Source organism: Narcine bancroftii, chromosome 2, assembly GCF_036971445.1.
Source record: "Narcine bancroftii isolate sNarBan1 chromosome 2, sNarBan1.hap1, whole genome shotgun sequence".
Taxonomy (NCBI): domain Eukaryota; kingdom Metazoa; phylum Chordata; class Chondrichthyes; order Torpediniformes; family Narcinidae; genus Narcine; species Narcine bancroftii.
Window position 1 is genome coordinate 132,802,558 of NC_091470.1, and position 25,576 is coordinate 132,828,133.

Genomic DNA, 25,576 nt, shown 5'->3' on the forward strand with positions numbered 1-25,576 from the left:
TCGGAGGTGGGGAATCAAAGTTGGGGAATCAGAGGCGGGGACTTAGATATGGGGAATCAGAGGCTGGGAATCAGATATGGGGAAAGAGGGGCGGGGAATCAGAGGCGGGGAATCAGAGGCGGGGAAACAGAGGCGGGGAATCAGATATGGGGAATCAGAGGTGTGGAATCAGAGGTTGGGAATCAGAGCTGGGGATTCAGAGGCGGGGAATTAGAGTTGGGGAATCAGAGGAGGGGAATCAGAGGCGGGGAAACAGAGGCGGGGAATCAGATGCAGGGAATCAGATGCGGGGTATCAGAGGCGGGGAATCAGAGCTGGGGAATCAGAGGTGGGGAATCAAAGTTGGGGAATCAGAGGCGGGGATTTAGATATGGGGAATCAGAGGCGGGGAATCAGATATGGGGAAACAGGGGCGGGGAATCAGAGGCTGGGAAACAGAGGCGGGGAATCAGATATGGGGAATCAGAGGTGTGGAATCAGAGGTTGGGAATCAGAGGCAGGGAATTAGAGGCGGGGAAACAGAGGCAGGGAATCAGATATGGGGAATCAGAGGTGGCGAATCAAAGGCGGTGAAACAGAGATGGGGAATCAGGGCAGGGAATCAGAGGCAGGGAATCAAACACGGGGAATCAGAGCTGGGGAATCAGAGGCGGGGAATTAGAGTTGGGGAATCAGAGGAGGGGAATCAGAGGCGGGGAAACGGAGGCGGGGAATCAGATATGGGGAATCAGAGGTGGGGAATCAGAGGTTGGGAATCAGAGGCAGGGAATCAGATGTGCGGAATCGGAGATGGGGACTCAGAGGCAGGGAATCAGAGGCGGGGAATCAGAGGTGGGGAATCAGAGGCCGGGAATCAGATATGGGGAAACAGAGGCGGGGAATCAGAGGCGGGGAAACAGAGGCGGGGAATCAGATATGGGGTATCAGAGGTGGGGAATCAGAGGTTGGGAATCAGAGGCAGGTAATCAGAGGCTTGGAATCAGATGCAGGGAATCAGATGCGGGGAATCAGAGGCGGGGAATCAGAGCTGGGGAATCAGAGGTGGGGAATCAGAGTTGGGGAATCAGAGGCGGGGACTTAGATATTGAGAAACAGAGGCGGGGAATCAGAGGCGGGGAAACAGATGCGGGGAATCAGATATGGGGAATCAGAGGTGGGGAATCAGAGGCAGGGAATCAGATGTACGGAATCAGAGATGGGGAATCAGAGGCAGGGAATCAGAATCAGAAGCAGGGAATCAGAGGCCGGGAATCAGAGGCCGGAATCAGATGCCGGGAATAAGAGGCCGGGAATCAGAGGTGGGGAATCAGAGTCCGGGAATCAGAGATGGGGATTCAGAGGCGGGGAATGAGATATGGGGAATCAGAGGCGGGGAATCAGAGGCGGGGAAACAGAGGCGGGGAATCAGATATGGGGAATCAGAGGTGGGGAATCTGGGGCGGGGTATCAGTGGCAGGGAATCAGAGGCGGGAATTCAGAGGCCGGGAATCAGAGGCGGTGAATCAGAGGCGGGGAATCAGAGGCAGGGAATCGGATGTGCGGAATCAGAGATGGGGAATCAGAGGTGGGGAATCAGAGGCGGTGAATCAGACATGGGTAATCAGAGGCGGGGAATCAGAGGCAGGAAATCAGACACTGGGAATCAGAGGCGGGGAATCAGAGCTTGGGAATTAGATGCAGGGAATCAGAGTTGGGGATTCAGAGGCGGGGAATCAGATATGGGGAAACAGAGGTGGGGAATCAGAGGTGGGCAAATAGAGGCGGGGAATCTGATATGGGGAAACAGAGGCGGGGAATCAGAGGCGTGGAAACAGAGGCGGGGAATCAGATTTGGGGAATCAGAGGTGGGGAATCAGAGGTTGGGAATCAGAGGCAGGGAATCAGAGGCTGGGAATCAGATGCAGGGAATCAGATGCGGGTATCAGAGGCGGGGAATCAGAGCTGGGGAATCAGAGGTGGGGAATCACAGTTGGGGAATCAGAGGCGGGGACTTAGGTATGAGGAAACAGAGGCGGGGAATCAGAGGCGGGGAAACAGAGGCAGGGAATCAGATATGGGGAATCAGAGGTGGGGAATCAGAGGCAGGGAATCAGATGTGCGGAATCAGAGATGGGGAATCAGAGGCAGGGAATCAGAATCAGAAGCAGGGAATAAGACGCGGGGAATCAGAGGCGGGGAATCAGAGCTGGGGAAGCAGAGGCAGTGAATCAGAGGCGGGGAATCAGAGGCAGGGAATCGGATGTGCGGAATCAGAGATGGGGAATCAGAGGTGGGGAATCAGAGGCGGTGAATCAGACATGGGTAATCAGGGGCGGGGAATCAGAGGCAGGAAATCAGACACGGGGAATCAGAGGCGGGGAATCAGAGCTGGGAAATTAGAGGCAGGGAATCAGAGTTGGGGATTCAGAGGCGGGGAATCAGATATGGGGAAACAGAGGCGGGGAATCAGAGGCGGGCAAATAGAGGCGGGGAATCAGATATGGGGAAACAGAGGCGGGGAATCAGAGGCGGGGAAACAGAGGCGGGGAATCAGATATGGGGAATCAGAGGTGGGGAATCAGAGGTTGGGAATCAGAGGCAGGGAATCAGAGGCTGGGAATCAGATGCAGGGAATCAGATGCGGGGAATCAGAGGCGGGGAATCAGAGTTGGAGTATCAGAGGTGGGGAATCAAAGTTGGGGAATCAGAGGCGGGGACTTAGATATGGGGAATCAGAGGCGTGGAATCAGATATGGGGAAACAGGGGCGGGGAATCAGAGGCGGGGAAACAGAGGCGGGGAATCAGATATGGGCAATCAGAGGTGTGGAATCAGAGGTTGGGAATCAGAGGCAGGGAATCAGAGGCGGGGAAACAGAGGCGGGGAATCAGATATGGGAAATCAGAGGTGGCGAATCAAATGCGGTGAAGCAGAGATGGGGAATCAGGGCAGGGAATCAGAGGCAGGGAATCAAACACGGGGAATCAGAGCTGGGGAATCAGAGGTGGGGAATTAGAGTTGTGGAATCAGAGGAGGGGAATCAGAGGCGGGGAAACAGAGGCGGGGAATCAGATATGGGGAATCAGAGGTGGGGAATCAGAGGTTGGGAATCAGAGGCATGGAATCAGAGGCGGGGAATCAGAGGCGGGGAATCAGAGGCAGGGAATCAGATGTGCGGAATCGGAGATGGGGAATCAGAGGCAGGGAATCAGAGGCTGGGAATCAGAGGCGGGGAATCAGAGGCCGGGAATCAGATATGGGGAAACAGAGGCGGGGAATCAGAGGTGGGGAAACAGAGGCGGGGAATCAGATATGGGGAATCAGTGGTGGGGAATCAGAGGTTGGGAATCAGAGGCAGGGAATCAGAGGCTTGGAATCAGATGCAGGGAATCAGATGCGGGGAATCAGAGGCGGGGAATCAGAGCTGGGGAATCAGAGGTGGGGAATCAGATTTGGGGAATCAGAGGCGGGGACTTAGATATTGGGAAACAGAGGCGGGGAATCAGACGCGGGGAAACAGAGGCGGGGAATCAGATATGGGGATTCAGAGGTGGCGAATCAAAGGCGGTGAATCAGAGATGGGGAATCAGAGGCCGGGAATCAGAGGCGGGGAAACAGAGGCGGGGAATCAAACACGGGGAATCAGAGGTGGGGAATCAGAGGTTGGGAATCAGAGGCAGGGAATCAGAGGCGGGGAATCAGAGGCGGGGAATCAGAGGCAGGGAATCAGATGTGCGGAATCGGAGATGGGGAATCAGATGCAAGAAATCAGAGGTGGGGAATCAGAGGCGGGGAATCAGAGGCCGGGAATCAGATATGGTGAAACAGAGGCGGGGAATCAGAGGCGGGGAAACAGAGGCGGGGAATCAGATATGGGGTATCAGAGGTGGGGAATCAGAGTTTGGGAATCAGAGGCAGGGAATCAGAGGCTTGGAATCAGATGCAGGGAATCAGATGCGGGGAATCAGAGGCGGGGAATCAGAGCTGTGGAATCAGTGGTGGGGAATCAGAGTTGGGGAATCAGAGGCGGGGACTTAGATATTTGGAAACAGATATGGGGAATCAGAGGCGGGGAAACAGAGGCGGGGAATCAGAAATGGGGAATCAGAGGTTGGGAATCAGAGGCAGGGGATCAGATGTGCGGAATCAGAGATGGGGAATCAAAGGCAGGGAATCAGAATCAGAAGCAGGGAATCAGAGGCCGGGAATCAGAGGCCGGAATCAGATGCCGGGAATAAGAGGGCGGGAATCAGAGGTGGGGAATCAGAGTCCGGGAATCAGAGATGGGGATTCAGAGGCGGGGAATGAGATATGGGGAATCAGAGGCTGGGAATCAGACGGGGGGAATCAAAGGCGGGGAATCAGAGCTGGGGAATCAGAGGCAGGGAATCAGAGGCGGGCAAACAGAGGCGGGGAATTAGATATGGGGAATTAGAGGTGGGGAATCAGAGGTGGTGAATCAGAGATGGGGAATCACAGGCGGGGAATCAGAGGCAGGGAATAGAACGCGGGGAATCAGAGGCAGGGAATTAGAGCTGGGGAATCAGAGGCGGGGAATCATAGTGGGAATCAGAGGCGGGGAATCAGATATGGGGAAACAGAGGCGGGGAATCAGAGGCGGGGAAACAGAGGCGGGGAATCAGATATGGGGAATCGGATGCGGGGAATCAGAGGCGGGGAATCAGAGCTGGGGAATCAGAGGCGGGGAATCAGAGTTGGTGCATCAGAGGTGGGGAATTAGATATGGGGAAACAGAGGCGGGGAATCAGAGGCGGGGAAACAGAGGCGGGGAATCAGATATGGGGAATCAGAGGTGGGGAATCAGAGGCAGGGAATCAGATGTGCGGAATCAGAGATGGGGAATCAGAGGCAGGGAATCAGAATCAGAAGCGGGGAATCAGAGGCCTGGAATCAGATGCTGGGAATAAGAGGCCGGGAATCAGAGGTGGAGAATCAGAGTCCGGGAATCAGAGATTGGGATTAAAAGGCGGGGAATGAGATATGGAGAATCAGAGGCGGGGAATCAGAGGCGGGGTAACAGAGGTGGGGAATCAGATATGGGGAATCAGTGGTGGCGAATCAAAGGCGGTGAATCAGAGATGGGGAATCAGAGGCGGGGAATCAGAGGCGGGGAAACAAACACAGGGAATCAGAGGCGGGGAATCAGAGATGGGGAATCAGAGGCGGGGAATCAGAGTTGGGGATTCAGAGGCGGGGAATCAGAGTTGGGGAAACAGAGGCGGGGAATCAGATATGGGGAATCAGAGGTGTGGAATCAGAGGTTGGGAATCAGAGGCAGGGAATCAGAGGCGGGGAAACAGAGGCAGGGAATCAGATCTGGGGAATCAGTGGCGGGGAAGTAGAGTTGGGGAATCAGAGGCGGGGAATCAGAGGCGGGGAAACAGAGGCGGGGAATCAAACACGGGGAATCAGAGGTGGGGAATCAGAGGTTGGGAATCAGAGGCAGGGAATCAGAGGCGGGGAATCAGAGTCGGGGAATCAGAGGCAGGGAATCAGATGTGCGGAATCGGAGATGGGGAATCAGATGCAAGAAATCAGAGGCGGGGAATCAGAGGCGGGGAATCAGAGGCCGGGAATCAGATATGGTGAAACAGAGGCGGGGAATCAGAGGCGGGGAAACAGAGGCGGGGAATCAGATATGGGGAATCAGAGGTGGGGAATCAGAGTTTGGGAATCAGAGGCATGGAATCAGAGGCTTGGAATCAGATGCAGGGAATCAGATGCGGGGAATCAGAGGCGGGGAATCAGAGCTGTGGAATCAGAGGTGGTGAATCAGAGTTGGGGAATCAGAGGCGGGGACTTAGATATTGGGAAACAGAGGCGGGGAATCAGAGGCGGGGAAACAGAGGCGGGGAATCAGAAATGGGGAATCAGAGGTTGGGAATCAGAGGCAGGGGATCAGATGTGCGGAATCAGAGATGGGGAATCAAAGGCAGGGAATCAGAATCAGAAGCAGGGAATCAGAGGCCGGGAATCAGAGGCCGGAATCAGATGCCGGGAATAAGAGGCCGGGAATCAGAGGTGGGGAATCAGAGTCCGGGAATCAGAGATGGGGATTCAGAGGCGGGGAATGAGATATGGGGAATCAGAGGCGGGGAATCAGAGGCGGGGAAACAGAGGCGGGGAATCAGATATGGGGAATCAAAGGTAGGGAATCAGGGGCGGGGTATCAGTGGCAGGGAATCAGAGCGGGAAATCAGAGGCCGGGAATCAGAGGCGGTGAATCAGAGGCGGTGAATCAGAGGCAGGGAATCGGATGTACGGAATCAGAGATGGGGAATCAGAGGTGGGGAATCAGAGGCGGTGAATCAGACATGGGTAATCAGAGGCGGGGAATCAGAGGCAGGAAATCAGACACGGGGAATCAGAGGCGGGGAATTAGAGCTGGGGAATTAGATGCAGGGAATCAGAGTTGGGGATTCAGAGGCGGGGAATCAGATATGGGGAAATAGAGGTGGCGAACCAGAGTTGGGCAAATAGAGGCGGGGAATCCGATATGGGGAAACAGAGGCGGGGAATCAGAGGCGTGGAAACAGAGGCGGGGAATCAGATATGGGGAATCAGAGGTGGGGAATCAGAGGTTGGGAATCAGAGGCAGGGAATCAGAGGCTGGGAATCAGATGCAGGGAATCAGATGCGGGGATCAGAGGCGGGGAATCAGAGCTGGGGAATCAGAGGTGGGGAATCAGAGTTGGGGAATCAGAGGCGGGGACTTAGATATGGGGAAACAGAGGCGGGGAATCAGAGGCGGGAAACAGAGGCGGGGAATCAGATATTGTGAATCAGAGGTGGGGAATCAGAGGCAGGGAATCAGATGTGCGGAATCAGAGATGGGGAATCAGAGGCAGGGAATCAGAATCAGAAGCAGGGAATAAGACGCGGGGAATCAGAGTCGGGGAATCAGAGCTGGGGAAGCAGAGGCAGTGAATCAGAGGCTGGGAATCAGAGGCAGGGAATCGGATGTGCGGAATCAGAGATGGGGAATCAGAGGTGGGGAATCAGAGGCGGTGAATCAGACATGGGTAATCAGAGGCGGGGAATCAGAGGCAGGAAATCAGACACGGGGAATGAGAGGCGGGGAATCAGAGCTGGGAAATTAGAGGCAGGGAATCAGAGCTGGGGAATCAGAGGTGGGGAATCAAAGTTGGGGAATCAGAGGCAGGGACTTAGATATGGGGAATCAGAGGCGGGGAATCAGATATGGGGAAACAGGGGCGGGGAATCAGAGGCGGGGAAACAGAGGCGGGGAATCAGATATGGGGAATCAGAGGTGTGGAATCAGATGTTGGGAATCAGAGGCAGGGAAACAGAGGCGGGGAAACAGAGGCGGGGAATCAGATATGGGGAATCAGAGGCGGGGAATCAGAGCTGGGAAATTAGAGGCAGGGAATCAGAGTTGGGGATTCAGAGGCGGGGAATCAGATATGGGGAAACAGAGGAGGGGAATCAGAGGCGGGCAAATAGAGGCGGGGAATCAGATATGGGGAAACAGAGGCGGGGAATCAGAGGCGGGGAAACAGAGGCGGGGAATCAGATATGGGGAATCAGAGGTGGGGAATCAGAGGTTGGGAATCAGAGGCAGGGAATCAGAGGCTGGGAATCAGATGCAGGGAATCAGATGCGGGGTATCAGAGGCGGGGAATCAGAGCTGGGGAATCAGAGGTGGGGAATCAAAGTTGGGGAATCAGAGGCGGGGATTTAGATATGGGGAATCAGAGGCGGGGAATCAGATATGGGGAAACAGGGGCGGGGAATCAGAGGCTGGGAAACAGAGGCGGGGAATCAGATATGGGGAATCAGAGGTGTGGAATCAGAGGTTGGGAATCAGAGGCAGGGAATTAGAGGCGGGGAAACAGAGGCGGGGAATCAGATATGGGGAATCAGAGGTGGCGAATCAAAGGCGGTGAAACAGAGATGGGGAATCAGGGCAGGGAATCAGAGGCAGGGAATCAAACACGGGGAATCAGAGCTGGGGAATCAGAGGCGGGGAATTAGAGTTGGGGAATCAGAGGAGGGGAATCAGAGGCGGGGAAACGGAGGCGGGGAATCAGATATGGGGAATCAGAGGTGGGGATTCAGAGGTTGGGAATCAGAGGCAGGGAATCAGATGTGCGGAATCGGAGATGGGGACTCAGAGGCAGGGAATCAGAGGCGGGGAATCAGAGGTTGGGAATCAGAGGCCGGGAATCAGATATGGGGAAACAGAGGCGGGGAATCAGAGGCGGGGAAACAGAGGCGGGGAATCAGATATGGGGTATCAGAGGTGGGGAATCAGAGGTTGGGAATCAGAGGCAGGTAATCAGAGGCTTGGAATCAGATGCAGGGAATCAGATGCGGGGAATCAGAGGCGGGGAATCAGAGCTGGGGAATCAGAGGTGGGGAATCAGAGTTGGGGAATCAGAGGCGGGGACTTAGATATTGAGAAACAGAGGCGGGGAATCAGAGGCGGGGAAACAGATGCGGGGAATCAGATATGGGGAATCAGAGGTGGGGAATCAGAGGCAGGGAATCAGATGTACGGAATCAGAGATGGGGAATCAGAGGCAGGGAATCAGAATCAGAAGCAGGGAATCAGAGGCCGGGAATCAGAGGCCGGAATCAGATGCCGGGAATAAGAGGCCGGGAATCAGAGGTGGGGAATCAGAGTCCGGGAATCAGAGATGGGGATTCAGAGGCGGGGAATGAGATATGGGGAATCAGAGGCGGGGAATCAGAGGCGGGGAAACAGAGGCGGGGAATCAGATATGGGGAATCAGAGGTGGGGAATCTGGGGCGGGGTATCAGTGGCAGGGAATCAGAGGCGGGAATTCAGAGGCCGGGAATCAGAGGCGGTGAATCAGAGGCGGGGAATCAGAGGCAGGGAATCGGATGTGCGGAATCAGAGATGGGGAATCAGAGGTGGGGAATCAGAGGCGGTGAATCAGACATGGGTAATCAGAGGCGGGGAATCAGAGGCAGGAAATCAGACACTGGGAATCAGAGGCGGGGAATCAGAGCTTGGGAATTAGATGCAGGGAATCAGAGTTGGGGATTCAGAGGCGGGGAATCAGATATGGGGAAACAGAGGTGGGGAATCAGAGGTGGGCAAATAGAGGCGGGGAATCTGATATGGGGAAACAGAGGCGGGGAATCAGAGGCGTGGAAACAGAGGCGGGGAATCAGATATGGGGAATCAGAGGTGGGGAATCAGAGGTTGGGAATCAGAGGCAGGGAATCAGAGGCTGGGAATCAGATGCAGGGAATCAGATGCGGGTATCAGAGGCGGGGAATCAGAGCTGGGGAATCAGAGGTGGGGATCAGAGTTGGGGAATCAGAGGCGGGGACTTAGATATGAGGAAACAGAGGCGGGGAATCAGAGGCGGGGAAACAGAGGCAGGGAATCAGATATGGGGAATCAGAGGTGGGGAATCAGAGGCAGGGAATCAGATGTGCGGATTCAGAGATGGGGAATCAGAGGCAGGGAATCAGAATCAGAAGCAGGGAATAAGACGCGGGGAATCAGAGGCGGGGAATCAGAGCTGGGGAAGCAGAGGCAGTGAATCAGAGGCGGGGAATCAGAGGCAGGGAATCGGATGTGCGGAATCAGAGATGGGGAATCAGAGGTGGGGAATCAGAGGCGGTGAATCAGACATGGGTAATCAGGGGCGGGGAATCAGAGGCAGGAAATCAGACACGGGGAATCAGAGGCGGGGAATCAGAGCTGGGAAATTAGAGGCAGGGAATCAGAGTTGGGGATTCAGAGGCGGGGAATCAGATATGGGGAAACAGAGGCGGGGAATCAGAGGCGGGCAAATAGAGGCGGGGAATCAGATATGGGGAAACAGAGGCGGGGAATCAGAGGCGGGGAAACAGAGGCGGGGAATCAGATATGGGGAATCAGAGGTGGGGAATCAGAGGTTGGGAATCAGAGGCAGGGAATCAGAGGCTGGGAATCAGATGCAGGGAATCAGATGCGGGGAATCAGAGGCGGGGAATCAGAGTTGGAGTATCAGAGGTGGGGAATCAAAGTTGGGGAATCAGAGGCGGGGACTTAGATATGGGGAATCAGAGGCGTGGAATCAGATATGGGGAAACAGGGGCGGGGAATCAGAGGCGGGGAAACAGAGGCGGGGAATCAGATATGGGCAATCAGAGGTGTGGAATCAGAGGTTGGGAATCAGAGGCAGGGAATCAGAGGCGGGGAAACAGAGGCGGGGAATCAGATATGGGAAATCAGAGGTGGCGAATCAAAGGCGGTGAAGCAGAGATGGGGAATCAGGGCAGGGAATCAGAGGCAGGGAATCAAACACGGGGAATCAGAGCTGGGGAATCAGAGGTGGGGAATTAGAGTTGTGGAATCAGAGGAGGGGAATCAGAGGCGGGGAAACAGAGGCGGGGAATCAGATATGGGGAATCAGAGGTGGGGAATCAGAGGTTGGGAATCAGAGGCATGGAATCAGAGGCGGGGAATCAGAGGCGGGGAATCAGAGGCAGGGAATCAGATGTGCGGAATCGGAGATGGGGAATCAGAGGCAGGGAATCAGAGGCTGGGAATCAGAGGCGGGGAATCAGAGGCCGGGAATCAGATATGGGGAAACAGAGGCGGGGAATCAGAGGTGGGGAAACAGAGGCGGGGAATCAGATATGGGGAATCAGAGGTGGGGAATCAGAGGTTGGGAATCAGAGGCAGGGAATCAGAGGCTTGGAATCAGATGCAGGGAATCAGATGCGGGGAATCAGAGGCGGGGAATCAGAGCTGGGGAATCAGAGGTGGGGAATCAGATTTGGGGAATCAGAGGCGGGACTTAGATATTGGGAAACAGAGGCGGGGAATCAGACGCGGGGAAACAGAGGCGGGGAATCAGATATGGGGATTCAGAGGTGGCGAATCAAAGGCGGTGAATCAGAGATGGGGAATCAGAGGCCGGGAATCAGAGGCAGGGAATCAAACACGTGGAATCAGAGGCGGGGAATCAGAGCAGGGGAATCAGAGGCGGGGAATCAGAGTTGGAGAATCAGAGGCGGGGAATCAGACGCAGGGAATCAATATGGGAAATCAGAGGTGGGGAATCAGAGGTTGGGAATCAGAGGAAGGGAATCAGAGGCGAGGAATCAGAGCTGGGGAATCAGAGGCGGGGAATCAGAATTGGGGAATCAGAGATGGGGAATCAGAGATGGGGAATCAGAGGCAGCGAAAAAGAGGTGGGGAACCAGAGGCGGGGAATCAGAGGCCGGGAATTAGAGGCCGGGAATGAGAGGCCGGGAATCAGAGGCCGGGGAATCATAGGCGGGGAATCAGAGATGGGGAATCAGAGGCGGGGAATCAAACACGGGGAATCAGAGCTGGGGAATCAGAGGCGGGGAATCAGAGTTGGGGAATCAGATTTGGGGAATCAGAGGTGGGGAATCAGGGGCGGGGAATCAGTGGCAGGGAATCAGAGGCGGGGAATCAGAGGCGGGGAATCAGAGGCAGGGAATCAGACACGGGGAATCAGAGGCGGGGAATCAGAGATGGGGAATCAGAGGCAGTGAATCAGAGGCAGGGAATCGGACGCCGGGAATCAGGGGCGGGGAATCAGAGCTGGGGAATCAGAGGCCGGGAATCAGAGTTGGGGAATCAGAGGCGGGGAATCAGATATGGAGAATCAGAGGTGGGGAATCAGGGGCGGGGAATCAGACGCAGGGAATCAGAGAAGGGGAATCAGAGGCGGGGAGTCAGAGGCAGGGAATCAGACACGTGGAATCAGAGGCGGGGAATCAGGGATGGGGAATCAGAGGCTGGTAATCAGAGGTGGGGAATCAGAGTCCGGGAATCAGAGATGGGGAATCAGAGGCGGGGAATCAGATATGGGGAATCAGAGGCGGGGATTCAGAGGCGGGGAAACAGAGGCGGTGAATCAGATATGGCGAATCAGTGGTGGCGAATCAGAGGTAGAGAATCAGAGATGGGGAAGCAGAGGTGGGGAATCAGATGTGATGAATAAGAGATGGGGAATCAGAGGCGGGGTATCAGAGGTGGGGAATCAGAGTCCGGGAATCAGAGATGGGGAATCAGAGGCGGGGAATCTGATATGGGGAATCAGAGGCGGGGAATCAGAGGCGGGAAAACAGAGGCGGTGAATCAGATATGGGGAATCAGAGGTGGCGAATCAGAGGTAGAGAATCAGAGATGGGGAAGCAGAGGTGGGGAATCAGATGTGATGAATTAGAGATGGGGAATCAGAGGCGGGGTATCAGAGACGGCCAATCAGAGGTGGGGAATCAGAGGCGGGGAATAAGAAATGGGGAATCAGAGGTGGGGAATCAGGGGCGGGGAATCAGTGGCAGGGAATCAGAGGCCGGGAATCAGAGGCGGGGAATCAGAACTGGGGAATCAGAGGCGGGGAATCAGAGTTGGGGAATCAGAGGAGGGGAAACAGATATGGGTAAACAGAGGCGGGGAATCAGAGGCAGGGAAACAGAGGCGGGGAATCAGATATAGGGAATCAGAGGTGGGGAATTAGAGTTTGCGAATCTGAGGCAGGGAATCAGAGGCGGGGAATCAGAGGCGTGGAATCAGAGGCAGGGAATCGGATGTGCGGAATCAGAGATGGGGAATCAGAGGTGGGGAATCAGAGGTGGTGAATCAGAGATGGGAAATCAGAGGCGGGGAATCAGAGGCAGGGAATCAGACGTGGAGAATCAGAGGCGGGGAATCATAGCTGGCAAATCAGAGGCAGGGAATCAGTGGCGGGGAATCAGAGGCGGGGAATCAGAGCTGGGGAATCAGACGCGGGGAATCAGAGGTGGGGAATCAGAGGCGTGGAATAAGATATGGGGAAACAGAGGCGGGGAATCAGAGGTGGGGAAACAGAGGCGGGGAATCAGAGTTGGGGTATCAGAGGCGGGGAATCAGATATGGGGAAACAGAGGCGGGGAATCAGAGGCGGGGAATCAGAGGCGCAGAAACAGAGGCGCAGAAACAGAGGCGGGGTATCAGATATGGGGAATCAGAGGTGGGGAATCAGGGGCGGGGTATCAGAGGCTGGGTATCAGACACGGGGATTCAGAGGCGGTGATTCAGAGATGGGGAATCAGAGGCGGGGAATCAGAGGCAGGGATTCAGACGCGGGGAATCGGAGGCGGGGAAACAGAGCCTGGTAATCAGAGGCGGGGATTCAGAGATGGAGAATCAGAGGCGGGGAATCAGAGGCAGGGAATCAGACGCGGGGAATCAGAGGCGGGGATTCATTGCTGGCAAATCAGAGGAGGGGAATCAGAGTTGGGGAATCAGAGGCGGGGAATCAGATATGGGGAAACAGAGGTGGGGAATCAGAGGCGGGGAAACAGAGGCGGGGAATCAGATATGGGGATTCAGAGGTGGGGAATCAGAGGTTGGGAATCAGTGGTTGGGAATCAGAGGCGGGGAATCAGAGGCAGGGAATCAGAGGCGGGGAATCAGAGGCGGGGAATCAGAGCTGGGGAATCAGAGGCGGGGAATCAGAGGTGGGGAATCTTAGGCGTGGAATTAGATATGGGGAAACAGAGGCGGGGAATCAGAGGCGGGGAAACAGATGCGGGGAATCAGAGGCGGGGAATCAGAGGCGGGGATACAGAGGCGGGGAATCTGATATGTGGAATCAGAGTTGGCGAATCAAAGGTGGTGAATCAGAGATGGGGAATCAGAGGTTGGGAATCAGAGGCAGGGAATCAGCGGCTGGGAATCAGATGCAGGGAATCAGATGCGGGGAATCAGAGCTGGGGAATCGGAGGTGGGGAATCAAAGTTGGGGAATCAGAGGCGGGGACTTAGATATGGGGAATCAGAGGCTGGGAATCAGATATGGGGAAAGAGGGGCGGGGAATCAGAGGCGGGGAATCAGAGGCGGGGAAACAGAGGCGGGGAATCAGATATGGGGAATCAGAGGTGTGGAATCAGAGGTTGGGAATCAGAGCTGGGGATTCAGAGGCGGGGAATTAGAGTTGGGGAATCAGAGGAGGGGAATCAGAGGCGGGGAATCAGAGGCGGGGAATCAGATGCAGGGAATCAGATGCGGGGTATCAGAGGCGGGGAATCAGAGCTGGGGAATCAGAGGTGGGGAATCAAAGTTGGGGAATCAGAGGCGGGGATTTAGATATGGGGAATCAGAGGCGGGGAATCAGATATGGGGAAACAGGGGCGGGGAATCAGAGGCTGGGAAACAGAGGCGGGGAATCAGATATGGGGAATCAGAGGTGTGGAATCAGAGGTTGGGAATCAGAGGCAGGGAATTAGAGGCGGGGAAACAGAGGCAGGGAATCAGATATGGGGAATCAGAGGTGGCGAATCAAAGGCGGTGAAACAGAGATGGGGAATCAGGGCAGGGAATCAGAGGCAGGGAATCAAACACGGGGAATCAGAGCTGGGGAATCAGAGGCGGGGAATTAGAGTTGGGGAATCAGAGGAGGGGAATCAGAGGCGGGGAAACGGAGGCGGGGAATCAGATATGGGGAATCAGAGGTGGGGAATCAGAGGTTGGGAATCAGAGGCAGGGAATCAGATGTGCGGAATCGGAGATGGGGACTCAGAGGCAGGGAATCAGAGGCGGGGAATCAGAGGTGGGGAATCAGAGGCCGGGAATCAGATATGGGGAAACAGAGGCGGGGAATCAGAGGCGGGGAAACAGAGGCGGGGAATCAGATATGGGGTATCAGAGGTGGGGAATCAGAGGTTGGGAATCAGAGGCAGGTAATCAGAGGCTTGGAATCAGATGCAGGGAATCAGATGCGGGGAATCAGAGGCGGGGAATCAGAGCTGGGGAATCAGAGGTGGGGAATCAGAGTTGGGGAATCAGAGGCGGGGACTTAGATATTGAGAAACAGAGGCGGGGAATCAGAGGCGGGGAAACAGATGCGGGGAATCAGATATGGGGAATCAGAGGTGGGGAATCAGAGGCAGGGAATCAGATGTACGGAATCAGAGATGGGGAATCAGAGGCAGGGAATCAGAATCAGAAGCAGGGAATCAGAGGCCGGGAATCAGAGGCCGGAATCAGATGCCGGGAATAAGAGGCCGGGAATCAGAGGTGGGGAATCAGAGTCCGGGAATCAGAGATGGGGATTCAGAGGCGGGGAATGAGATATGGGGAATCAGAGGCGGGGAATCAGAGGCGGGGAAACAGAGGCGGGGAATCAGATATGGGGAATCAGAGGTGGGGAATCTGGGGCGGGGTATCAGTGGCAGGGAATCAGAGGCGGGAATTCAGAGGCCGGGAATCAGAGGCGGTGAATCAGAGGCGGGGAATCAGAGGCAGGGAATCGGATGTGCGGAATCAGAGATGGGGAATCAGAGGTGGGGAATCAGAGGCGGTGAATCAGACATGGGTAATCAGAGGCGGGGAATCAGAGGCAGGAAATCAGACACTGGGAATCAGAGGCGGGGAATCAGAGCTTGGGAATTAGATGCAGGGAATCAGAGTTGGGGATTCAGAGGCGGGGAATCAGATATGGGGAAACAGAGGTGGGGAATCAGAGGTGGGCAAATAGAGGCGGGGAATCTGATATGGGGAAACAGAGGCGGGGAATCAGAGGCGTGGAAACAGAGGCGGGGAATCAGATTTGGGGAATCAGAGGTGGGGAATCAGAGGTTGGGAATCAGAGGCAGGGAATCAGAGGCTGGGAATCAGATGCAGGGAATCAGATGCGGGTATCAGAGGCGGGGAATCAGAGCTGGGGAATCAGAGGTGGGGAATCACAGTTGGGGAATCAGAGGCGGGGACTTAGGTATGAGGAAACAGAGGCGGGGAATCAGAGGCGGGGAAACAGAGGCAGGGAATCAGATATGGGGAATCAGAGGTGGGGAATCAGAGGCAGGGAATCAGATGTGCGGAATCAGAGATGGGGAATCAGAGGCAGGGAATCAGAATCAGAAGCAGGGAATAAGACGCGGGGAATCAGAGGCGGGGAATCAGAGCTGGGGAAGCAGAGGCAGTGAATCAGAGGCGGGGAATCAGAGGCAGGGAATCGGATGTGCGGAATCAGAGATGGGGAATCAGAGGTGGGGAATCAGAGGCGGTGAATCAGACATGGGTAATCAGGGGCGGGGAATCAGAGGCAGGAAATCAGACACGGGGAATCAGAGGCGGGGAATCAGAGCTGGGAAATTAGAGGCAGGGAATCAGAGTTGGGGATTCAGAGGCGGGGAATCAGATATGGGGAAACAGAGGCGGGGAATCAGAGGCGGGCAAATAGAGGCGGGGAATCAGATATGGGGAAACAGAGGCGGGGAATCAGAGGCGGGGAAACAGAGGCGGGGAATCAGATATGGGGAATCAGAGGTGGGGAATCAGAGGTTGGGAATCAGAGGCAGGGAATCAGAGGCTGGGAATCAGATGCAGGGAATCAGATGCGGGGAATCAGAGGCGGGGAATCAGAGTTGGAGTATCAGAGGTGGGGAATCAAAGTTGGGGAATCAGAGGCGGGGACTTAGATATGGGGAATCAGAGGCGTGGAATCAGATATGGGGAAACAGGGGCGGGGAATCAGAGGCGGGGAAACAGAGGCGGGGAATCAGATATGGGCAATCAGAGGTGTGGAATCAGAGGTTGGGAATCAGAGGCAGGGAATCAGAGGCGGGGAAACAGAGGCGGGGAATCAGATATGGGAAATCAGAGGTGGCGAATCAAATGCGGTGAAGCAGAGATGGGGAATCAGGGCAGGGAATCAGAGGCAGGGAATCAAACACGGGGAATCAGAGCTGGGGAATCAGAGGTGGGGAATTAGAGTTGTGGAATCAGAGGAGGGGAATCAGAGGCGGGGAAACAGAGGCGGGGAATCAGATATGGGGAATCAGAGGTGGGGAATCAGAGGTTGGGAATCAGAGGCATGGAATCAGAGGCGGGGAATCAGAGGCGGGGAATCAGAGGCAGGGAATCAGATGTGCGGAATCGGAGATGGGGAATCAGAGGCAGGGAATCAGAGGCTGGGAATCAGAGGCGGGGAATCAGAGGCCGGGAATCAGATATGGGGAAACAGAGGCGGGGAATCAGAGGTGGGGAAACAGAGGCGGGGAATCAGATATGGGGAATCAGTGGTGGGGAATCAGAGGTTGGGAATCAGAGGCAGGGAATCAGAGGCTTGGAATCAGATGCAGGGAATCAGATGCGGGGAATCAGAGGCGGGGAATCAGAGCTGGGGAATCAGAGGTGGGGAATCAGATTTGGGGAATCAGAGGCGGGGACTTAGATATTGGGAAACAGAGGCGGGGAATCAGACGCGGGGAAACAGAGGCGGGGAATCAGATATGGGGATTCAGAGGTGGCGAATCAAAGGCGGTGAATCAGAGATGGGGAATCAGAGGCCGGGAATCAGAGGCAGGGAATCAAACACGTGGAATCAGAGGCGGGGAATCAGAGCAGGGGAATCAGAGGCGGGGAATCAGAGTTGGAGAATCAGAGGCGGGGAATCAGACGCAGGGAATCAATATGGGAAATCAGAGGTGGGGAATCAGAGGTTGGGAATCAGAGGAAGGGAATCAGAGGCGAGGAATCAGAGCTGGGGAATCAGAGGCGGGGAATCAGAATTGGGGAATCAGAGATGGGGAATCAGAGATGGGGAATCAGAGGCAGCGAAAAAGAGGTGGGGAACCAGAGGCGGGGAATCAGAGGCCGGGAATTAGAGGCCGGGAATGAGAGGCCGGGAATCAGAGGCCGGGGAATCATAGGCGGGGAATCAGAGATGGGGAATCAGAGGCGGGGAATCAAACACGGGGAATCAGAGCTGGGGAATCAGAGGCGGGGAATCAGAGTTGGGGAATCAGATTTGGGGAATCAGAGGTGGGGAATCAGGGGCGGGGAATCAGTGGCAGGGAATCAGAGGCGGGGAATCAGAGGCGGGGAATCAGAGGCAGGGAATCAGACACGGGGAATCAGAGGCGGGGAATCAGAGATGGGGAATCAGAGGCAGTGAATCAGAGGCAGGGAATCGGACGCCGGGAATCAGGGGCGGGGAATCAGAGCTGGGGAATCAGAGGCCGGGAATCAGAGTTGGGGAATCAGAGGCGGGGAATCAGATATGGAGAATCAGAGGTGGGGAATCAGGGGCGGGGAATCAGTCGCAGGGAATCAGAGAAGGGGAATCAGAGGCGGGGAGTCAGAGGCAGGGAATCAGACACGTGGAATCAGAGGCGGGGAATCAGGGATGGGGAATCAGAGGCTGGTAATCAGAGGTGGGGAATCAGAGTCCGGGAATCAGAGATGGGGAATCAGAGGCGGGGAATCAGATATGGGGAATCAGAGGCGGGGAATCAGAGGCGGGGAAACAGAGGCGGTGAATCAGATATGGCGAATCAGTGGTGGCGAATCAGAGGTAGAGAATCAGAGATGGGGAAGCAGAGGTGGGGAATCAGATGTGATGAATAAGAGATGGGGAATCAGAGGCGGGGTATCAGAGGTGGGGAATCAGAGTCCGGGAATCAGAGATGGGGAATCAGAGGCGGGGAATCTGATATGGGGAATCAGAGGCGGGGAATCAGAGGCGGGAAAACAGAGGCGGTGAATCAGATATGGGGAATCAGAGGTGGCGAATCAGAGGTAGAGAATCAGAGATGGGGAAGCAGAGGTGGGGAATCAGATGTGATGAATTAGAGATGGGGAATCAGAGGCGGGGTATCAGAGACGGCCAATCAGAGGTGGGGAATCAGAGGCGGGGAATAAGAAATGGGGAATCAGAGGTGGGGAATCAGGGGCGGGGAATCAGTGGCAGGGAATCAGAGGCCGGGAATCAGAGGCGGGGAATCAGAACTGGGGAATCAGAGGCGGGGAATCAGAGTTGGGGAATCAGAGGAGGGGAAACAGATATGGGTAAACAGAGGCGGGGAATCAGATATAGGGAATCAGAGGTGGGGAATTAGAGTTTGCGAATCTGAGGCAGGGAATCAGAGGCGGGGAATCAGAGGCGTGGAATCAGAGGCAGGGAATCGGATGTGCGGAATCAGAGATGGGGAATCAGAGGTGGGGAATCAGAGGTGGTGAATCAGAGATGGGAAATCAGAGGCGGGGAATCAGAGGCAGGGAATCAGACGTGGAGAATCAGAGGCGGGGAATCATAGCTGGCAAATCAGAGGCAGGGAATCAGTGGCGGGGAATCAGAGGCGGGGAATCAGAGCTGGGGAATCAGAGGCGGGGAATCAGAGGTGGGGAATCAGAGGCGTGGAATAAGATATGGGGAAACAGAGGCGGGGAATCAGAGGTGGGGAAACAGAGGCGGGGAATCAGATATGGGGAATCAGAGGTGGGGAGTCAGAGGCAGGGAATCAGATGTGCGGAATCAGAGATGGGGAATCAGAGGCGGGGAATGAAATATGGGGAATCAGAGGCGGGGAACCAGAGGCGGGGATACAGAGGCGGGGAATCTGATATGGCAAATCAGAGGTGTCGAATCAAAGGCGGTGAATCGGAGATGGGGAATCAGACACGGGGAATCAGAGGCAGTGAATCAAACACGGGGAATCAGAGGCGGGGAATCAGAGCTGGGGAATCAGAGGTGGGGAATCAGAGTTGGGGAATCAGAGGCGGGGACTTAGATATTGAGAAACAGAGGCGGGGAATCAGAGGCGGGGAAACAGATGCGGGGAATCAGATATGGGGAATCAGAGGTGGGGAATCAGAGGCAGGGAATCAGATGTACGGAATCAGAGATGGGGAATCAGAGGCAGGGAATCAGAATCAGAAGCAGGGAATCAGAGGCCGGGAATCAGAGGCCGGAATCAGATGCCGGGAATAAGAGGCCGGGAATCAGAGGTGGGGAATCAGAGTCCGGGAATCAGAGATGGGGATACAGAGGCGGGGAATGAGATATGGGGAATCAGAGGCGGGGAATCAGAGGCGGGGAAACAGAGGCGGGGAATCAGATATGGGGAATCAGAGGTGGGGAATCTGGGGCAGGGTATCAGTGGCAGGGAATCAGAGGCGGGAATTCAGAGGCCGGGAATCAGAGGCGGTGAATCAGAGGCGGGGAATCAGAGGCAGGGAATCGGATGTGCGGAATCAGAGATGGGGAATCAGAGGTGGGGAATCAGAGGCGGTGAATCAGACATGGGTAATCAGAGGCGGGGAATCAGAGGCAGGAAATCAGACACTGGGAATCAGAGGCGGGGAATCAGAGCTTGGGAATTAGATGCAGGGAATCAGAGTTGGGGATTCAGAGGCGGGGAATCAGATATGGGGAAACAGAGGTGGGGAATCAGAGGTGGGCAAATAGAGGCGGGGAATCTGATATGGGGAAACAGAGGCGGGGAATCAGAGGCGTGGAAACAGAGGCGGGGAATCAGATATGGGGAATCAGAGGTGGGGAATCAGAGGTTGGGAATCAGAGGCAGGGAATCAGAGGCTGGGAATCAGATGCAGGGAATCAGATGCGGGTATCAGAGGCGGGGAATCAGAGCTGGGGAATCAGAGGTGGGGAATCAGAGTTGGGGAATCAGAGGCGGGGACTTAGATATGAGGAAACAGAGGCGGGGAATCAGAGGCGGGGAAACAGAGGCAGGGAATCAGATATGGGGAATCAGAGGTGGGGAATCAGAGGCAGGGAATCAGATGTGCGGAATCAGAGATGGGGAATCAGAGGCAGGGAATCAGAATCAGAAGCAGGGAATAAGACGCGGGGAATCAGAGGCGGGGAATCAGAGCTGGGGAAGCAGAGGCAGTGAATCAGAGGCGGGGAATCAGAGGCAGGGAATCGGATGTGCGGAATCAGAGATGGGGAATCAGAGGTGGGGAATCAGAGGCGGTGAATCAGACATGGGTAATCAGGGGCGGGGAATCAGAGGCAGGAAATCAGACACGGGGAATCAGAGGCGGGGAATCAGAGCTGGGAAATTAGAGGCAGGGAAACAGAGTTGGGGATTCAGAGGCGGGGAATCAGATATGGGGAAACAGAGGCGGGGAATCAGAGGCGGGCAAATAGAGGCGGGGAATCAGATATGGGGAAACAGAGGCGGGGAATCAGAGGCGGGGAAACAGAGGCGGGGAATCAGATATGGGGAATGAGAGGTGGGGAATCAGAGGTTGGGAATCAGAGGCAGGGAATCAGAGGCTGGGAATCAGATGCAGGGAATCAGATGCGGGGAATCAGAGGCGGGGAATCAGAGTTGGAGTATCAGAGGTGGGGAATCAAAGTTGGGGAATCAGAGGCGGGGACTTAGATATGGGGAATCAGAGGCGTGGAATCAGATATGGGGAAACCGGGGCGGGGAATCAGAGGCGGGGAAACAGAGGCGGGGAATCAGATATGGGCAATCAGAGGTGTGGAATCAGAGGTTGGGAATCAGAGGCGGGGAAACAGAGGCGGGGAATCAGATATGGGAAATCAGAGGTGGCGAATCAAAGGCGGTGAAGCAGAGATGGGGAATCAGGGCAGGGAATCAGAGGCAGGGAATCAAACACGGGGAATCAGAGCTGGGGAATCAGAGGTGGGGAATTAGAGTTGTGGAATCAGAGGAGGGGAATCAGAGGCGGGGAAACAGAGGCGGGGAATCAGATATGGGGAATCAGAGGTGGGGAATCAGAGGTTGGGAATCAGAGGCATGGAATCAGAGGCGGGGAATCAGAGGCGGGGAATCAGAGGCAGGGAATCAGATGTGCGGAATCGGAGATGGGGAATCAGAGGCAGGGAATCAGAGGCTGGGAATCAGAGGCGGGGAATCAGAGGCCGGGAATCAGATATGGGGAAACAGAGGCGGGGAATCAGAGGTGGGGAAACAGAGGCGGGGAATCAGATATGGGGAATCAGAGGTGGGGAATCAGAGGTTGGGAATCAGAGGCAGGGAATCAGAGGCTTGGAATCAGATGCAGGGAATCAGATGCGGGGAATCAGAGGCGGGGAATCAGAGCTGGGGAATCAGAGGTGGGGAATCAGATTTGGGGAATCAGAGGCGGGGACTTAGATATTGGGAAACAGAGGCGGGGAATCAGACGCGGGGAAACAGAGGCGGGGAATCAGATATGGGGATTCAGAGGTGGCGAATCAAAGGCGGTGAATCAGAGATGGGGAATCAGAGGCCGGGAATCAGAGGCAGGGAATCAAACACGTGGAATCAGAGGCGGGGAATCAGAGCAGGGGAATCAGAGGCGGGGAATCAGAGTTGGAGAATCAGAGGCGGGGAATCAGACGCAGGGAATCAATATGGGAAATCAGAGGTGGGGAATCAGAGGTTGGGAATCAGAGGAAGGGAATCAGAGGCGAGGAATCAGAGCTGGGGAATCAGAGGCGGGGAATCAGAATTGGGGAATCAGAGATGGGGAATCAGAGATGGGGAATCAGAGGCAGCGAAAAAGAGGTGGGGAACCAGAGGCGGGGAATCAGAGGCCGGGAATTAGAGGCCGGGAATGAGAGGCCGGGAATCAGATGCCGGGGAATCATAGGCGGGGAATCAGAGATGGGGAATCAGAGGCGGGGAATCAAACACGGGGAATCAGAGCTGGGGAATCAGAGGCGGGGAATCAGAGTTGGGGAATCAGATTTGGGGAATCAGAGGTGGGGAATCAGGGGCGGGGAATCAGTGGCAGGGAATCAGAGGCGGGGAATCAGAGGCGGGGAATCAGAGGCAGGGAATCAGACACGGGGAATCAGAGGCGGGGAATCAGAGATGGGGAATCAGAGGCAGTGAATCAGAGGCAGGGAATCGGACGCCGGGAATCAGGGGCGGGGAATCAGAGCTGGGGAATCAGAGGCCGGGAATCAGAGTTGGGGAATCAGAGGCGGGGAATCAGATATGGAGAATCAGAGGTGGGGAATCAGGGGCGGGGAATCAGTCGCAGGGAATCAGAGAAGGGGAATCAGAGGCGGGGAGTCAGAGGCAGGGAATCAGACACGTGGAATCAGAGGCGGGGAATCAGGGATGGGGAATCAGAGGCTGGTAATCAGAGGTGGGGAATCAGAGTCCGGGAATCAGAGATGGGGAATCAGAGGCGGGGAATCAGATATGGGGAATCAGAGGCGGGGAATCAGAGGCGGGGAAACAGAGGCGGTGAATCAGATATGGCGAATCAGTGGTGGCGAATCAGAGGTAGAGAATCAGAGATGGGGAAGCAGAGGTGGGGAATCAGATGTGATGAATAAGAGATGGGGAATCAGAGGCGGGGTATCAGAGGTGGGGAATCAGAGTCCGGGAATCAGAGATGGGGAATCAGAGGCGGGGAATCTGATATGGGGAATCAGAGGCGGGGAATCAGAGGCGGGAAAACAGAGGCGGTGAATCAGATATGGGGAATCAGAGGTGGCGAATCAGAGGTAGAGAATCAGAGATGGGGAAGCAGAGGTGGGGAATCAGATGTGATGAATTAGAGATGGGGAATCAGAGGCGGGGTATCAGAGACGGCCAATCAGAGGTGGGGAATCAGAGGCGGGGAATAAGAAATGGGGAATCAGAGGTGGGGAATCAGGGGCGGGGAATCTGTTGCAGGGAATCAGAGGCCGGGAATCAGAGGCGGGGAATCAGAACTGGGGAATCAGATGCGGGGAATCAGAGTTGGGGAATCAGAGGAGGGGAAACAGATATGGGTAAACAGAGGCGGGGAATCAGAGGCAGGGAAACAGAGGCGGGGAATCAGATATAGGGAATCAGAGGTGGGGAATTAGAGTTTGCGAATCTGAGGCAGGGAATCAGAGGCGGGGAATCAGAGGCGTGGAATCAGAGGCAGGGAATCGGATGTGCGGAATCAGAGATGGGGAATCAGAGGTGGGGAATCAGAGGTGGTGAATCAGAGATGGGAAATCAGAGGCGGGGAATCAGAGGCAGGGAATCAGACGTGGAGAATCAGAGGTGGGGAATCATAGCTGGCAAATCAGAGGCAGGGAATCAGTGGCGGGGAATCAGAGGCGGGGAATCAGAGCTGGGGAATCAGAGGCGGGGAATCAGAGGTGGGGAATCAGAGGCGTGGAATAAGATATGGGGAAACAGAGGCGGGGAATCAGAGGTGGGGAAACAGAGGCGGGGAATCAGATATGGGGAATCAGAGGTGGGGAGTCAGAGGCAGGGAATCAGATGTGCGGAATCAGAGATGGGGAATCAGAGGCGGGGAATGAAATATGGGGAATCAGAGGCGGGGAACCAGAGGCGGGGATACAGAGGCGGGGAATCTGATATGGCAAATCAGAGGTGGCGAATCAAAGGCGGTGAATCGGAGATGGGGAATCAGACACGGGGAATCAGAGGCAGTGAATCAAACACGGGGAATCAGAGGCGGGGAATCAGAGCTGGGGAATCAGAGGCGGGGAATCAGAGTTGGGGAATCAGAGGCGTGGAATCAGATATCGGGAAACAGAGGTGGGGAATCAGAGGCAGGGAAACAGAGGTGGGGAATCAGATATGGGGAATCAGAGGTGGGGAATCAGAGGTTGGGATACAGAGGCAGGGAATCAGAGGCGGGGAGTCAGAGGTGGGGAATCAGAGGCAGGGAATCAGATGTGCGGAATCAGAGATGGGGAATCAGCGGCAGCGAATCAGAGGCGGGGAACCAGAGGCGGGGAATCAGAGGCCAGGTATCAGAGGCCGGGAATGAGAGGCCGGGAATCAGAGGCCGGGAATCAGAGGCCGGGAATCAGAGATGGGGAATCAGAGGCGGGGAATCAAACACGGGGAATCAGAGCTGGGGAATCAGAGGCGGGGAATCAGAGTTGGGGAATCAGAGGCGGGGAATCAGATATGGGGAAACAGAGGCGGGGAATCAGAGGCGGGGAATCAGAGGCGCAGAAACAGAGGCGCAGAAACAGAGGCGGGGTATCAGATATGGGGAATCAGAGGTGGGGAATCAGGGGCGGGGTATCAGAGGCTGGGTATCAGACACGGGGATTCAGAGGCGGTGAATCAGAGATGGGGAATCAGAGGCGGGGAATCAGAGGCAGGGAATCAGACGCGGGGAATCAGAGGCGGGGAAACAGAGCCTGGTAATCAGAGGCGGGGATTCAGAGATGGAGAATCAGAGGCGGGGAATCAGAGGCAGGGAATCAGACGCGGGGAATCAGAGGCGGAGATTCATTGCTGGCAAATCAGAGGAGGGGAATCAGAGTTGGGGAATCAGAGGCGGGGAATCAGATATGGGGAAACAGAGGTGGGGAATCAGAGGCGGGGAAACAGAGGCGGGGAATCAGATATGGGGATTCAGAGGTGGGGAATCAGAGGTTGGGAATCAGTGGTTGGGAATCAGAGGCGGGGAATCAGAGGCAGGGAATCAGAGGCGGGGAATCAGAGGCGGGGAATCAGAGCTGGGGAATCAGAGGCGGGGAATCAGAGGTGGGGAATCTTAGGCGTGGAATTAGATATGGGGAAACAGAGGCGGGGAATCAGAGGCGGGGAAACAGATGCGGGGAATCAGATATGGGGAATCAGAGGTGGGGAATCAGAGGCATGGAATCAGATGTGCAGAATCAGAGATGGGGAATCAGAGGCGGGGAATGAGATATGGGGAATCAGAGGCGGGGAATCAGAGGCGGGGATACAGAGGCGGGGAATCTGATATGTGGAATCAGAGTTGGCGAATCAAAGGTGGTGAATCAGAGATGGGGAATCAGAGGTTGGGAATCAGAGGCAGGGAATCAGCGGCTGGGAATCAGATGCAGGGAATCAGATGCGGGGAATCAGAG